At 41.2% G+C, this 17,043-nt stretch overlaps 1 long non-coding RNA gene across 1 annotated transcript in view; it reads left to right on the forward strand.

Annotated features, from left to right (window-relative positions):
- The first annotated feature begins 490 nt into the window (after positions 1 to 490).
- LOC148150631 (uncharacterized) overlaps positions 491 to 17,043 on the forward strand; it is a 73,259-nt gene continuing 56,706 nt past the window's right edge. The window contains exon 1 of the long non-coding RNA XR_015751893.1: positions 491 to 680. This is a non-coding gene — a long non-coding RNA (uncharacterized LOC148150631). The remainder of the gene's footprint in view (positions 681 to 17,043) is intronic.

Raw genomic sequence — 17,043 nt, forward strand, 5'->3', positions numbered from 1 at the left:
CTAGAATGCAGAAATCTTATTCTAATAAGAATAGCTGCTTGCAAGGGTCTGATGGTTAAAATAAATCTGATCAAAAACAAGTGATTCCTTGAGTTTTGCATTTCAGATGCAATCAAGAGCTAAAGAAATCGTGTTAAATCATCCCCTGTGATGAATCGCTTTCAATCTTTTGAAATGTTTCAATTGTGATATAAAACTTGCATTGATGCTCGTATGCATCTTTTTTCAACTCTGATTAGATCATTGAATCCTGAAACGTTAGAATGCAAACGTCTTCAGTACACGTGAAATTTAATGCGGCCAAAATCTCCTCCGATGACCTGATATTTTGCAACATCATTGGCCAAAACACATGATCACAGTAAACACCCCAGTGCTTGTATCAATTACCTAGTTTATTACAGTAAGCTGTGCTAATATTGATGCAAATAGAGCTACTTACATTGAGCTTTGCAACTTTCTTTGTCACGCTGAGTCAATTTCCAAAGCAATCAATGTGTAATTTTAATTTGGAATGAAAAGAATTTCTTTTCTATAATAAGTAAATTCACAGCTTTAAGTAGGTTGCTTCAAAAACATTACTTGGCAATGAAAAATGTTCCAGACGTTTTGCTGCAGAGCCCATGCATCTGAATTCTTAAGTATTAGGGATAAAGTTTTGTGGCAAAGGGATTGATGAGGTAAGGAGAATTTACTGTAGAGAGTAGAAATGATTAAACATCCTTTTTTTCAAATTAAGCTGAATGATATGTTACAGTTAAATACAATGATTTTAGTCAAAGAATGAAGCTTGTGAAAAGCCATTAGGTTATTGTATTCGTTGTTGACAGAATTATTAAGCGAGTGCCATCAACTTGAGGTCTTAACATTTGCACTTGTTGATGCATAGCAGTGGAAGAATGTGCTCTTATAACCTGACCCGCTGCCACCTTCATTAAAGGAGGATTTGCTAAAACCACAACCACAGATATCCACACCTTGACAGACACAATGTACACCTGTGCTCTCCTCAGAGGGAATAAGCATGACAGGTCAAGCAGGATTTGCTGGAATTAGATTAGATTAAACCAACTCTTGCCATCTCTTTTTCAAACTGTCACTTACACAAGGGATTTGCAAACCATGAAAGGGGTCTGCTTCCATTGTGCCTCGAGCAAGGCTTCTAACCACTCTGTCTTATGCCGAGGTCATCTGCCATTCTGACAGGTGACTGCGGTTTTCCTGTCAATTTTTTAAAAAACCATAAATGACTTCTCAAAATGATCTTCCTGCTCTTCATTGCTAATATAATGGGAGTTTCTTTCTTCCCCACTAATCGCATCCTTCCTTTGTTAGTTTGTCCTTCTGCATGCACTATACAAGCTGTCACTGGATACAAAACAAAAAAATGTTCTGTTCTTCACTATAAGCAGCATTCACTTGATCGAGAACTTCAGAGAAAAAAGATAGATTAGAACCGTAAACAGAACAAACTCTGGAAAGCAACTTTGGTGCTATTTCAGCAAGGAACAATAAATAAAATCTCCATTAAAAGTAACCAATCAATTTTGGAAGTGGAATCTGGCAAACCATTTGGCTCTGTATGCTAAAATGATTTGACACCAAGTATTAAGATAATCCTTCTCATCAGAGACACTTCTCATAATGGGTTAGTGAATGGTGAGCCAGTAGACACCACCTTTGGGGTATGCAGACTAGATGAAAGGGAAAGCTGTAGATAACATTTATTATACTCTAGTGAACTAAATCATACCAATCAGAAAATAATTTATTTTGCCTCAGTTTGCTGCACTTCATCCTCTGAGTGAAAAGACTAGGGTCAAAACCCACTACAGGTTTTGAGTGCAAAGTCATAATTTTAATTCATTTTCAATTTGCAGATGGTTCCTCATATGCCACGACTGGTGAAAGTGCTCCCCATATTTCGTTCGATCAACACTTTCCCCAACCATAGCTCCAGACTATCCCAGGTCTAAACCCTCATTTCTCTAACTTCGCCTACATCTTCCCCAAGCTAATCTTGTCCATGTGACGCACTAACATCTCTCCCAATCCATTCCTATGACAACCCGCTCTCCCCCACCCACCCTCCATCAACCTGTCATCTAATGTCCATTCCTGACCTCCATGTTAGCTGACATTGTAAATAGCTCCTTTTACTTTAAGAGGGAGTTGATGGCCTCATTGTATTATTGCTGGACTTGTCAGTCTGGAGACCCAGGTAAGGTTCTGGGGACTTGGGTTCAAATCCTGCCACAGCAGATGATGGAATTGAATTCAATCAAAATTTGGAATTCAGAGTCTAATGATGACCATTGCCAATTGTTGGGGAAGCCCATCTTGTTCACTAATGTCCTTTGGGGAAGGAAATCTGTCATCCTTATCTGGTCTAGCCTACACATGACTCCAGACCTGCAGCAATGTGGTTGACTCTTAACTGTCACCTGTGATGGACAATAAATGCTCACCTAACCAGCAACATCCTCATCCCATGAATGAATAAAAAAGACTTCAGTGTTGTACCTTTTATCATAATGCCAACCCTCCCCAGCAAAGAAAACTTTAAATTATTTATCTTTATGGGTTACCACCTCAGGTTCAAGCAGCTATTGCTCTCCAAATAACTTGACTATTTTTGTTGATCTCCAGGCCCAGGGACCATCTTTCCCAAGCTTCCTGGTTAAATCTCCTTATGTTAGTTTCGTTTGCAGTATAGTTTTCTACATGTTAGTCCACATCACATCTACTATAAAAGTCATGTTCTTGTTAAGGCAGATGCCTTGAAGTTTATTAAGAAAACCAACCATTTGCATGTCTGCAATATCCTAGGCACATATAGTCTGGGTCTATGCTTACTGATGTTACTGTATATTATACATACAGAGCCGACTAAAGCTGAACACATTGCACTGACTCCATGACATAAAGAGGCAGGTACCTTTATACCAGGATGTTTCACACTGTGATGTTATGTAACCATCTTAATGATACAGTGCTTCTGTGGTATGGCATCTATGGCATAATAAAATATCCACCTTTTCACTGTAAAGAATGGGAACATTTTAATGCATGAACACGCACAAGGAAGCATATACAGAGTTGTCTCTAAACAATCAAATGATGGTTTGTGGGAGGTATGATGTGACAACGTCTAGTACGTAAGCAGTTTTAATGACTTGCTGTGCTTTCACTATGCTATCTGTCGTAGCGGATGGAATTGTATCATAAGGCATGAATATGTCTAGCATGATACCTTCAATATCTGAGTTGGAATTCTGTGTGATGGGTGATTGATGATATACAGTTTGGAACATGCAATTTCTTTGCAAAACTTGACCACTGCTCATTACAATGTCATATGACCGAGGATGGACTCATGAAAATTAAATCTTTCCACAAACCCATGTGTTCAAATGAAAATCTTATACTCGTATATTTTGTCAAAGTGCAAGGGCAGGATAATTGAATTATGTTCTCCTTTCTTTCCAACAATGTGTGCACATCTGATTGAGTGGTGGAACAGAAAAACTGACTGGATTTGTCTTCCGAACAGAGAGCTGCCAGTGAGAGTAAACTGTTGTCTAAAGGAGTAGTTCATAGATAAATGTAGCTTCCTGAAAACCTTGGCAAAGTGCTTTACATTTAATGATCATACATACTAAGGTACAAACAATGCATTATGGAGGACCATGTGACTAAGGATAGTGGGGAGAAGAGATGATGTGTTGAAGACGATATTTCCTGCAGGTTTTGGGAGGGTACATTGCTATACTGCCCATGGTTGTCAGCCACAATTTGCTGAGGGATGTGGAACATACTATATATGGTGGTCAATGTGTTAACAGCCACAATACTAGTGGCATCTTTATTTGTTGCACAAAGAGGAATTTTATGCAATAGTCAGCAGGTAGAATGTAATTGTGTCCAAGGATATGGAAAGGATTGGCATTAACTTTGCACCAAGATCAGAGGAATCTTATGTGGAAGGAAAGGTTCTCTCCAATTGTGAAGGTTGATTGAGTTGACATGTTTGATTAGGTAATCAATTTTCTTATTTATGCACGGCCAAAATAAAGATTTATTCACCAATCTCTTCATTTTCTCTGCTCCTGTGGTCTAGCGTGGTTTAATGCAGCGCTTGCAGAATTGCCACTTGCTTATGCTAAGATTTACATTCTTAGAGAGTCTGAGTTCATTCCTGAATGACCAGTTTATCAGTCTTTTAGATTTCATTTTGGTGAAATCACACTCGTACCTTTCTGTCAATACCTGCCTATGTGTATTGATCAATTGTTTAACCTGGCTGATGTAGTATGATATGAACTCAATCCTGTGGCGCATGAAGTTGACCTGAGTTTCAGATTCTTCTAAAATCTGAAAAGTCTTGCTCAGATTTTTGTAGTCACCATCAGAAATACCAGAGGAATTTATTTTTTGAAACACTTTAGTTCCCAAAGCGAAAAGATGTTTAAGGGCCTGCTAACCTTTGTCAGCTATCTTCTGATCCATGAAATAAAGTTTGATTCTTCCTTTAAATAACTGAAATTTTTACAAAATGTCAGTGGATTTCCCATCTATGTTTAGATATATGCTTTTGATCTTCCTTCTGTATAGCTTTGTTTTCTTTAAGATAAAATATAAAAATCTGCATTGTAGGATGGCGCTTTTAGTGACTTGTTATTAGTTTATTTCTCTTTGCCAATATTATCTGTTGTTGTTTTAAACTTTTATGCTCCTTTAAAAGTTGCAGGCTTGTTCCCAAAGGTGGTATTCACAGAAACAGGAAGTTATAATGTCACACGTGCCTTTTCTCCCTATGTTTACATTTTTTTTGAAAGGCACGATAGTAGATTGACCATGATGATCAATAATCCTTTTTAGTGAAGAAAAACACAATTTTCAGGGGCTTTTTTGTTCTAAGAACTGTGCTAACAGCACCTTTTTAATTGCCTGTTCTAAAAAATAATGTCGCTGCTCAGGGCCACTTGTAAACTGCTGGGTATTTTTTGGAAACAGAGATTGAGGTAAACAACCTTCAGTGCTTCAGTACAAATTTGTCCACTTTAGTTTTGGCTGTAGCATGTTAGACCATGCTGTAGTTGCAATTTCAGCTTTGAATTGAGATAGCTTCATGGTGACTTTTAGGAAAAGGACTTTTCGCAGCTTTGATACTGTTTTCACCTCTCAACCTTTAGCATCCAATTACTGCCAATAACTAACTCTCAGGACTAGCTTTTACTGCTTACTTGCTGCCACCATAGAACATAGAACATTACAGCACAGTACAGGCCCTTCGGTTCTTGATGTTGCGCCGAACTGTGGAACTAATCTGAAGCATATCTATTCTACACTATTCCATTTTCATCCATGTGTCTACCTAATGACCATTTAAATGTCTTAAAGTTGGCAAGTCTACTACTGTTACAGACAGTGTGTTCCACACCCCTATCACTCTCTGAGTAAAGAAAATACCTCTGACATCTGTCCTGTATCTATCACCCCTCAATTTGTAGCTATGTCCCTTCGTGGTAGCCATCACCATCTAAGGAAAAAGGCTATCATTGTACACCCTATGGAAGCCTCTGATTATCTTAATATATCGCAATTAAGTCAACTCTCAACCTTCCTCTCTCCAACAAAAACAGCCTCAAGTCCCTCAGCCTTTCCTCATCAGACCTTCCCTCCATACTATGCAACATCCTACTAAATTTCCTCTGAACCTTTTCCAAAGCTTCCACATCCTTCCTATAATGCGGTGACCAGAACTGTACATAATACTCCAAGTACGGCCACACCAGAGTTTTGTACAGCTGCAGCATGACCTCGTGGCTCTGAAACTCAGTCTCTCTACCAATAAAAGCTAACACACCGTATGCCTTCTTAACAACCCTATCAACCTGGGCAGAAACCTTCAGGGATCTATGTACATGGAGACTGAGATCTCTCTGATCTTCTACACTACTAATAATCTTACCATTAGAACAGTATTCTTTATTCCTGTTGCTCCTTCCAAAGTGAATCACCTCACACTTTTCCTCATTAAACTCCATTTGCCACCTCTCAGCCCAGCTCTGCAGCTTATCTATGCCCCTCTGTAACCTGCAACATCCTACAGCACTATCCACAACTCCACTGACCGTATTGTCATCCACTAATTTACTAACCCATCTTTCAACGCCTTCATCTAGGTAATTTATAAAAATGACAAAAAGCAATGGCCCCAAACAGATCCTTGAGATACACCACTAATAACTGAACTCAAGGATGAATATTTCCCATCAACCACCGCCCTCTATCTTCTTTCTGCAAGCCAATTTCTGATCCAAACCGCTAAATCACCCTCAATCCCATGCTTCTGTATTTTGTGCAATAGCCAACCATGGGAACCTTATCAAACGCCTTACTGAAATCCATATTGACCACATCAACCACTTTACTCTGATCCACCTGTATGGTCACCATCTCAAAGTTCTCAATAATGTTTGTGAGGCACGAACAACCCTTCACAAAATCATGTTGACTATCCCTAATAAATGTATTCCTCTCTAGATGATTATAAATCCTATCTCTTATAAACTTTACTCACACTTTACCCACAATGGAAGTAAAGCTCACAGGTCTATAATTACCAGGGTTGTCTCTACTCCTCTTCTTGAACAAGAGGACAACAGTTGCTATTCTCCAGTCTTCTGGCATTATTCTTGTAGACAATGGCAACATAAAGATCAAAGCCAAAGACTCTGCAATCTCCTCCCTGGCTTCCCAGAGAATCCTGGAATAAATCCCACTTGGCCCAGGGGTCTTATCTATTTTTGCACTCTCCAGAATTGCTAACACCTTCTTCTTTTGAACTTCAATCCCATCTAGTCTAGTAACCTGAATTCCAGTATTCTCCTCAACAGCATTGTACTTTTCCAGTGTGAGTACTGACAATAAATATTCATTTAGCACTTCCCCTATTTCCTTGGACTCCACAGACAACCTCCGACTACTGTGCTTGATTGACCCTAATCTTTTTGCAGACATTCTTTTATTCCTGATATACCTATAGAAAGCTTTAGGTTTTCCTTGATCCTCTCTGCCAAGGATCTGTCATGTCCCCTCCTGGCTCTTCTTAGCTCTCTCTTTAGGTCTTTCCTGGCTAACTTATAAATCTCAAGCACCCTAACTGAGCCTTCATGTCTCATCGTAACATAAACCTTCTTCTTCCCCTTGACAAGAGATTCGACTTCTTTGGTACACCATGGCTCCTTTGCTTGACTACTTCCTCCCTGCCTGACAGGTACATACTTATCAAGGACACACAGTAGCTGTTCCTTCAATAAGCTCCACATTTCAATTGTGCCCATCCCCTGCAGTTTTCTTCCCCATCCTATGCATCCTAAATCTTGCCTAATCACATCATAATTGCCTTTTCCCCAGCTATAATTCTTGCCCTGTGGCATATACCTATCCCTTTCCATCGCCAAACTAAAAATAACTGAATTGTGGTCACTATCATCAAAGCGGTCACGGACCTCTCCAAATCTAACACCTGGCCAGGTTCATTACACAGTACCAAATCTAATGTGACCTTGCCCTTTGTTGGCTTCTCTACATACTGTGTCAGGAAACCATCCTGCACACATTGGACAAAAAGAGACCCATCTAAACTACTCGAACTATAGTATTCCCAGTCAATACTTGGAAAGTTAAAGACCCCATAATAACTACCCTGTTACTCTCACTAATATCCAGAATCACCTTTGCTATCCTTTCCTCTATATTTTTGGAACTATTTGGAGGCTGATCGAAAACTCCCAACAGGGTGACCTCTCCTTTCCTGTTTCTAACTTCAGGCCATACAACCTCAGTAGTCAAGTCCTCAAATGTCCTTTCTGCCACCATAATACTGTCCTTGACTAACAATGCCACACCACCCACTCTTTTACCATCTTCTTTGTTCTTACTGAAACATTTAAATTCTGGAACCTGCAACAACCATTCCTGTCCCTGCTCTACCCATGTCTTTGAAATGGCCACAACATCGAAGTCCCAGGGACCATCCCACGCTGCAAGTGCATCCACCTTATTCCGGGTGCTCCTGGTGTTGAAGTAGACACACTTCAAAAAACTTGTTGCTTGTTGCGACCTTGAAACCTCATTTCTGACCTCACTGCTCTCAACCTCCTGGACACAGGAACTACAATTTAGGTTCCCATCCCCCGCTGAATTAGTTTAAACCCACCCGAAGAGCATTAGCAAATGTCTCCTCCCCCGCAGGATATTGGTACCCCTCTGGTTCAGGTGAAGACCGTACTGTTTGTAGAGGTCCCACCTACCCCAGAATGAGCCCCTCCTGCACCATCCCTGTAGCCACCTGTTCATCTCCTCTCTCTCTCTCTCTCTATTCCTCGCCTCACTAGCACGTGGCATGGGCAACAAACTAGAGATAACAACTCTGTTTCTTCTAGCTCTATGCTTCCACCCTAGCTCCCTGAATTTCTTCCTTAAATGCACATCTCTTTTCCTATTTATGTCGTTGGTGCCTATGTGGACCACGACTTGGGGTTGCTCCCTCTCCCCCTCAAGGATTCTGAAAACATGATCTGAGATTTCATGAACCCTGGCACGTGGGAGGCAACAAAACAACCGTGAGTCTCTCTTGATCCCACAGAACCTCCTATCTGTCCCCAGTGACTAATGCTCTGCTCATCTCCCCACTTCCCTTCTGAGCAATAAGGACAGACTCTGTGCCAGAGACCTGTGCCCCATGGCTTAACCCTGGTAAGTCCTATCCCCAACAGAATGCAAAATGGTATACTTGTTATTAAGGGGAATGGCCACAGAGGTTCCCTGCCCTTCCTGCCGTTTCACATTCCGTCCCCTGAATATAACTCATCTGCCTTTTTCTTGAACCTGAGGTGTGACTACCTCCCTGTAACTCCTCTCAATAACCCCTCCAAATGATCCAAAGTTCATCCAGCTCCAGCTCCAGTTCCCTGATGGTTTTCGAGGAGATGGAATTGGGTGCACTTCCCACAGATGAAGTCAGCAGGGACACTAATGGTGACCCTTACCTCCCACATTCTGCAGGAGGAACATTGAACTGCCCTAATCACCATCCCCACTGTTCTACGTTCCCAAAGAGACTGTGGAAAAATAAAGAATTAAAAAGAAAACTATTTACCTTACCAATCTGGTGCACAGAACCTTTGTTGGTTAGAGGAGGAGGATGGGTCAGAGACATGACCTAAGTAGTGTTTCGGGTAATGCCACCACCCATATATATTATTTCATTTATTCAGCAGTCCTGTGTCCGCTCCTGCTCACTGTGCGCTCCGCCTATTCATGAAGTAAGTTTTTAAATCAGCAATTCATCTTCCTGTCAGCTCCCTGGTCAATGCTCCCACTCTTCCTGCTGCTGAAACAAAAATGGAGGTCCCCGATGCTCAAGGTAAGTGTTTAAATCAGTGCTTCACCTTCCTGTCAGCACTCTCGTCAATGGTCCTGCTGATGCAGTTTGTAGGCTTCCAAATGTTAGTCTACATGACATGCACCACAAATGTTAAAGTTGTTGTTGAGGTAGATGTCTTGAAGTTTATTAACAACATGATTTACAGACTGAAGTATCAGAGACATGCACACACACAGCTGAATGTTACTAGAAATTGGTTAAGTCCCAATCTTGTTGCTTTTCATGGAAGATTCCTCTCCATGGAGTTGAGCGAGATTTCTCACACTATCTTCCTAAACCACATTCACCAAGCTCCTACGGCATCCAAATAATTAATTTCACCCATTCCCTAAAGGTGGAAGTATTTGCCATCACTGGGATGACCCAGGATTCCTTGCACCTGCATAGTTGGCAACAGATCAAGCTCTGTCAGTCCAGACTTGCCATCGATAGTTTTTGTCATTTATCCCAGGGAAATCTAACAAAGGATAATTAGCGGCCATTTTGCAGACAGAGATCTAGAGGGCCTGATAAATAAGGTGGTGCAGAAGAGGGCTGTCCTCTTCTCCCCAGGACTGTCAGAGAAAGCCACAACAGCAGGCCCCTGTCGGACTGATCCAGGGGTTGCCAGAGTTAGTTGTATTTCCACAATCCATAGGAACAGCCAGAAATGTCACAAAAAGGCAGCATCTGTGGGGGTTAGTACTTTCTCTCTGCTACTTCAAGTTCACTATGCCACATGCCTCCCATCAAGGCTCTGAGTGTACAGATTGGGAATCCCTTTTACGAAACCTTCGGAACCGAGAATCTTTTGAGTAACATCTGTTTATAGTTTTCAGATAGAGGTCCATTCAAGCCTGTTCATGCCACCTGAAGTTTTCTTCCAAAAAGCCTGAACACAGCATGGCCACAGGTCTGTTCGGATCCATTCAGATCCGCTTTCAAAAAAACTTTTGAGTTTTAGGTCTTTTGGGTTTTCGGATGTGCGGTTAAAGCGAACCCAACACATACCATCCTGACCATTGAATGCAACATCTTCCCTCACACTATCACCCACCAGGCTACTAACCCTCCATGGTCTCTGAGCTGCCTACTCACTGATTTGTGACACCTCATCATCTTTTCCCCACCTAGCCCAGCTCCAACGTCCAGGCCAGGCCAGACATGTCCATCACACTCAATCTGTCCCATTGTTTCATTCAAGGATAGTTTGCAGCTGTCATGGAGACTAATGTTTTGGCTCTGACTTCACAATTGAAGACACATCAACATCCTAAAAATGTTGGGGAACACATGTCTGGTGAGAGAGAGGAACTGAAGGAAATTAATAATGGAAGGGAAATGGAGTTGGGGAAATTGATGGGAATTAAAGGCCGGTGGCTCAGTGGTGAGCATTCTGTTTCCCAGTGCAAGGGGTCCAGGTTCCATTCCACCCTCAGGCAGTTCCATGTGTGGCAGTTTGCACATTCCACCCCAGTCTTTGCGGGGTTTCCTCTGGGTGCTCCAGTTTCTTCCCACAGTCCAGAGATGTGCGAGTTAGGTGGATAAGCCATGCTAAATTGCACATAGTGTCCAGGGATGTGCTGGTTAGGCGGTTTAGTCATGGTAAATGGGGGATTACGGGGATAGGGTGGGTCTGGGTGGGATGCTGTTTGGAGGGTTGGCGTGGACTCAATGGGCCGAATAGCCTCCATCAACATGTAGCGATTCTATGATTCCATGAAATCCCCAGGGCCTACAAATCTACCTCCCAGAGAATTTAAGCAAGTGGCTGTGAAATAATTGATGCATTGGTGGTTATCTTCCGAGATTCTCTAGACTCAAGAACAGCTCCTATGTATTTGAAGGGAGTTAAGAGAACCACACTATTTAAAAATGGGAGATAGACAGAAAATAGTGAATTATAGAGTTAGTTAGCGTGACGTCAGTAGTTGGGAAAACACTCGAGTCCATTATAAAAGATTTAAAGTCAGAGCACTCGAAAAAAAGAGAGAGGATCAGCAAAGGGAAGTCATGCTTGACAAATCTGCAATTTTTATAAGGATTAAAGTAGCAGACTTGATAAGGGGGTTAATCAGTAGATGTGGCTTACTTGGATTTTCAGAAGCTTTTGATAAGGTCCCAGATAAGAGATTAACGTGAAAAATCAAACTTTATAAAATAGGAATAGTGCAATACAATGGATAGAGAGCTAGTTGGCAGCCAGGAAACAAAGAGTAGGAATAAATGGGTCATTTTCCTAGTGGCAGTCTGTGACCTGTGGGGACCACAGAAATCAGAACTTGCACCCTAGATATTCACAACATATCTTAATGATTTAGATGAGGGAACGAAATGTAATTTTTCCAAGTTTGCAGATGACACAGACTGCGTGGAATGGTAAACAGTGAGCAGGACGCAGGGGTGCTTCAGTGTGATTTGGACAAGTTGAGTAAGTGGGAAAAGGCAGCCATATGAAGTATAATGTGGAAAATTATGAGGTTATACACTTTGGTAGCAAAAACAGGAGGGAAGACTATTGTGTGAATGTTGATAGGTTTGGAGAGGGGGAGGTACAATGAAACCTGGATGCACTTTTGCACCAATTGTTGAAAGTGGGCATGCAGATACACCAGGCATTTAAGATGGTAAATGGTATGTTGGCCTTCATACTTAGACAATTTAAGTAATGGAGCAGGGATCTCTTGCTTCAATTTTATGGGGCCTTCGTGAGACAATACTTGGAGTATTATATAAGGCTTGGTCTCCTTATCTAAAGAAGAATTGCTATCAAGGGAGCATAACAAAGGTTTACCAAACTGATTGCTGGGACAGCAGAACTGACCTATGAAGACAGTTTGGATTGGTTAGGACAATATTCACAGTGTTAGAAGTAATGAAGGGGGATCTCATAGAAATCTGTTAAATTCTAGCAGGCCTCGATGAGGTAATGGCAGGGAGAATGTTCAATTTAAGAGTATAGGATTGGCATTTAGGACTGAGATCAGGAGAAATTTGTTAACCTAGGGAGTGGCAAGCCTGTGGAATTCTCTGTCATAGAAAGCGGTTGAGAGCAAATAATTGAATGATTTTAAGATGGAATTAGATATATTTCTCAGGGTTAATAGGATGAAGGGGTATGGGGAGGGGGGGAGCTGCGGAAGCAGGAACGTGGTATAGAGTTGGATGATCAATCATGATTATATTGAACAGCACAGCAGGCAGGAAGGGCTGAGTGGCCTACTGTTGCAGATACATTCAATGTTTGTTTCTATCTCCCCCTTCCATCCAGGGGTATGATTCTCATTTTGAGACATTTTATCAGGTTTTAAACAAGTACAGACGCAAGGTAAGGAGGGAGGGGGTGGGAAAAGCAAGAGTCTAAATTATGAAGGCATTATTTTGCATGGCAAAAGGAGACCATAGAATCCTTACAATATGAAAGCAGACCATTCAGTCCATCAGGTACATTCTGACTCTTTGAAAAGCATTGCATCCAATGGAATAAGTGCAAGAGGTCCTGGATTCAAATCATGGACGAGTCCTGGCATTCAGTATCTAGCTTCAGGGAAACACAGTGAATCAGAGGGAAGCACTGCTGCCTTACAGCACCAGGAATCCAGGTTCAATCCTACCCTCGGATAACAATCCGTGTGGAGTTTGCACATTCTCCCCGTGTCTGCATCTGTTTCCACTGGATGATCCAGTTTCCTCCCATAGTCTAAACATGTGCAGGATAGGTGGATTGGCCACGCTAAATTGCGTATACTGTCCAGTGAAGTGTAGTTAGGTGGATTTGTCATGAGTAATGCAGGGTTACAGGAATAGGGTATGGGGCTGGAATTGGATGCAATGCTCTTCAAAGAGTCAGAATGTACCTGATGGACTGAATGGTCTGCTTTCATATTGTAAGGATTCTATGGTCTCCTTTTGCCATGCAAAATAATGCCTTCATAGTTTAGACTCTTGCTTTTCCCACCCCCTCCCTCCTTACCTTGCATCTGTACTTGTTTAAAACCTGATAAAATGTCTCTGACCTGAGATAGATTTCTGTTTCATGTTCTCTTCCCAGCATGACACCATCACCATGGGAGCCCCTTAAATTTATATTTGGAACTCCAGCCTTACTTTTCTTAAGGCTGCCTTTTAGTAACATCATCTTCAGGTAAAAGACACCCTGCTATAAATATGCTGATAATATTCTTTAACTCTACCATGTTCCAGACCCGCAGCAAAGACTCTGTTGTAAGGCTGCATGTCCAACCTCCAGTCCTAACTGAGCTACAATCTCTTCCTTTGGGGAGTCAAGCTAACTGCCACACTGTTCAACACCAAAATTCCATGCTCTCTTGCAGACGTCTGCCCTCTTCTTGTCCACTGTCTGAAGTTGAGTCAAACCACTTACAATTTCAGTGTTTTGTTGTATCTGCCATAAACACTGGCAATTTTCATCATGGTAGCCTGATCCCTCTCCACACCATCTGAGCTCAGCACTTCTTCTCCAGCAACTTACAAATCTGTAAACTTTAAAAATCTAGAAGGATAATGGGCAGCAGATTCAAGGAAATATCCTACCTGGAGGCTACTCTCCAAACCACACACCATCCTCACTTGCAAATGCATCACTGTTTCTTCAATGGCAATGGATCACATCCTGTGAAAGAGGGATCTACATATGACTCCCCAAAATGTATCACTTCAAACTTGTCCGGATTAAGCTCCATCTGTCGTTTTTCCACCCAAGTTTCTAATAGATCTATATCCTGCTGTACTGTTTGATAACTTTCCCTATGATTCATACTTTCACTAATTTTCATGTCATCTGCAAACTTCCTAATCAGAGCACCTAGATTTTCATCTAAGTCATTTACATATATTATAAAGAACAACCATCCCAGCACTGATCCTTGCAGAACACCACTGGTCAGAAACACATCCTCCACAACTATCCTCTATCTCCTATAGTCAAATTTCAAAATTACAATGGATCCCATGCACCTCAGTCTTCCGGACCAGCCTACAATGCAGGACCTTGTCAAATAATTTAATAAAGTCCATGTAGACAACAATCCATTGCCTTACTTTTGTCACTCATCTCCATCACTTCCTCAAAAACTCAATCAAGTTTGTGAGATAAGACCTTCCCCACACAATGCAAGCTGACTATCCCTAATAAGTCCATTATTTTCTGAATGTGATTAAATCCTGCCTTAACAATCGTTTCCAACAATTTCCCTACCACCAATGTAAAGCTCACCAGTCTGTAACTTCCTGGATTAGCCATGTTTTTAAACAAAGGAACAGCAATGGCTAATCTCCAGTCTATTGGTATCTCACTTGTGGCTAAAGAGCATACAGAGATCTCTGTCAAGACCCCAGCAATCTCCTCCCTTACCTCATTCAGTATCTTGGGATTGATACCATTAGGCACCAGGGCTCTATCTACCTTAATATTTTTCAAGACAGCCACCACCACCTCCCTCCTAACATCGACATTTTCCAGAATATCTGCATTTTACTCCCCAATCTTACCCTTATCCATGTCTTTTTCCTTAGTGATTACTGTAGTAAAGTGCTTATTAAGGACCTCACCTGCTTTCTCTGGCTCCAAGCCTAATTGCCATCCTTCGTCCTTGAGTGGACCTACCCTTTCCCTTGTTACCCTCGTGCTCGCCATCTGTATAAAATTCCTTGGAATTCTCCCTATACCTACTTGCCAAGGACATTTCATGGTTCCCTGTAGACCTCCTAATTTTGTATTTAAGTTATTTTCTGCTTCTTTTATATTCTTAAAGTATCGGAGAAAGTTAGCAGGAAATATAAAAATAAGATAGTAATGATTTCTTCAAAGACTTACGAAAAGAAAAGTATTAATACTGTGAGCATTGGTCCTTAAGAAAGTGAGTTTAGGAAATTAATCATGGAAATAAGGAGTTGAAGATTAATTGTACAGGTAGTTACATCATCTTTCATTATAGACCTATAGATAATGTACCAGAAATAGCTATAAATCAGGAAATAAAAGGGAGGAAGGCATTCAAGGAAATTACAATTTCCAGGTAAGTGCCGCTCAGCAAATTGTTGCAGGCTGACACATCCCTGGGTCCTGATGGACTTCATCCTATTGTCTTAAAAAAAGTGGTTAGTGAGGTGATTGGTGTGCTGGTTTTAATATTTCAATATTCCCAAGATTCAGGAACAGTTCCGCTCTATTGGAAAGTAACAAACATAACTTATTTATTCAAAAATTGAAAAAGACAGAAAACAGGGACCTGCAGACCAGTTACCTTAACATTTGACAGAGGAAAGATCTTGGAAGTGATTATTAAATATGGCTTAGTATGACACTCAGAAAAATTCATGAAAACCCCAGGCAAAGTCAATATGGTTTTATGAAAGAGCAATCATGTAACACCAATGCACAGTCTGTTCTGATATAACACAATAGTTCCATTCCCGTGTGATCCTGCTTGAGAAGAAAATCACTTAGTAAAAGCACCATTTAAACCAATAGGACTGGAATTGCATTGTAACCAATATAGATCAAGAAAGTTTGTGATCCACAAACAATGGTCTGAACACAATATAATCAATTCGCATAGAAGAAATGCGGGTTATAGCAGAACCGACTATATTAGAGTTTTTTGAATGAATGATGATTTATTGTCACTTGTACTAAACATAAACGACACAGTAAAATACAGTGAAAAGCTGCAACTGTTGCCACAATCCGACACCATTTTAAGTAGCTTAGGAATAAAAAGGATCAAAAGATATAGCTGAAAGATATTCCCTCGTCATTCTGTCGCCTCCACTATGAGATCTGAGCCCTGAGCCAGCTCACCATTGACACCTGCACCAACACCCCTCTGTCAATTGTGCTGAACCCACCAACATCGGTGTTCCCAATGTTCAGGCACCATCTCTTCAGCACCGGGGCTACCTCACCAACACCCTTGCTGATGCTGGATCCCATGCTGGACCTACACTCACCCTGCAACCAAGAGACCTCCCACTCTACCGCCACTGCTGCCTCCTCACTGATAACCAGGAGTCCCTAGCTCCAGGCCTACCACAACTAGAAGTTGCCAACATCGCAGGTACATGGCCATTGAGTTCACTTGTGCCATGGATAAAGAGGGACTGGTAGATACACTCTGCTTTGCTTTCCAAAGACACTTGATAGGATGGCAGATAAAGGGTTATTGTGGAAAATAAAAAGTTATTATGTGGAAGTTAACCTCTTGGCATGGATAGTACATTGGCTGGCTCACAAGAAACAAAGAGTAGGCATAAATGGATCTTTTTTGGACTAGCACGATATAATGAGCGGTAACGAGCTGGGGTTTCAACTGTTTATAACTTAAATAAATGATTTTGATGTAGGGATCAGAGGTATATTACTAAATTTTCTGATGCTGTAAAATGGATAGGAAAGTAAGTTGTGACAGTGCAGAAAGAAGCTACAAACTATCAGTTATATGTTAACTGAGTGGACAAAGTTGTGGTAAATGGAATACAATATGGAAAAATGGAAATTGTCCATTTCAGAAGGGAAAATCAAGAAAACAACATGTTATTAAATGTTGAACGATTGCAGAGTTCTGGGATACATGGGCATTTGGATG

This window comes from Chiloscyllium plagiosum, unplaced genomic scaffold (genome assembly GCF_037043375.1).
Source record: "Chiloscyllium plagiosum isolate Xiang-an unplaced genomic scaffold, Cpla_swu_hap1 HiC_scaffold_3, whole genome shotgun sequence".
NCBI classification, from domain to species: Eukaryota; Metazoa; Chordata; class Chondrichthyes; order Orectolobiformes; family Hemiscylliidae; genus Chiloscyllium; species Chiloscyllium plagiosum.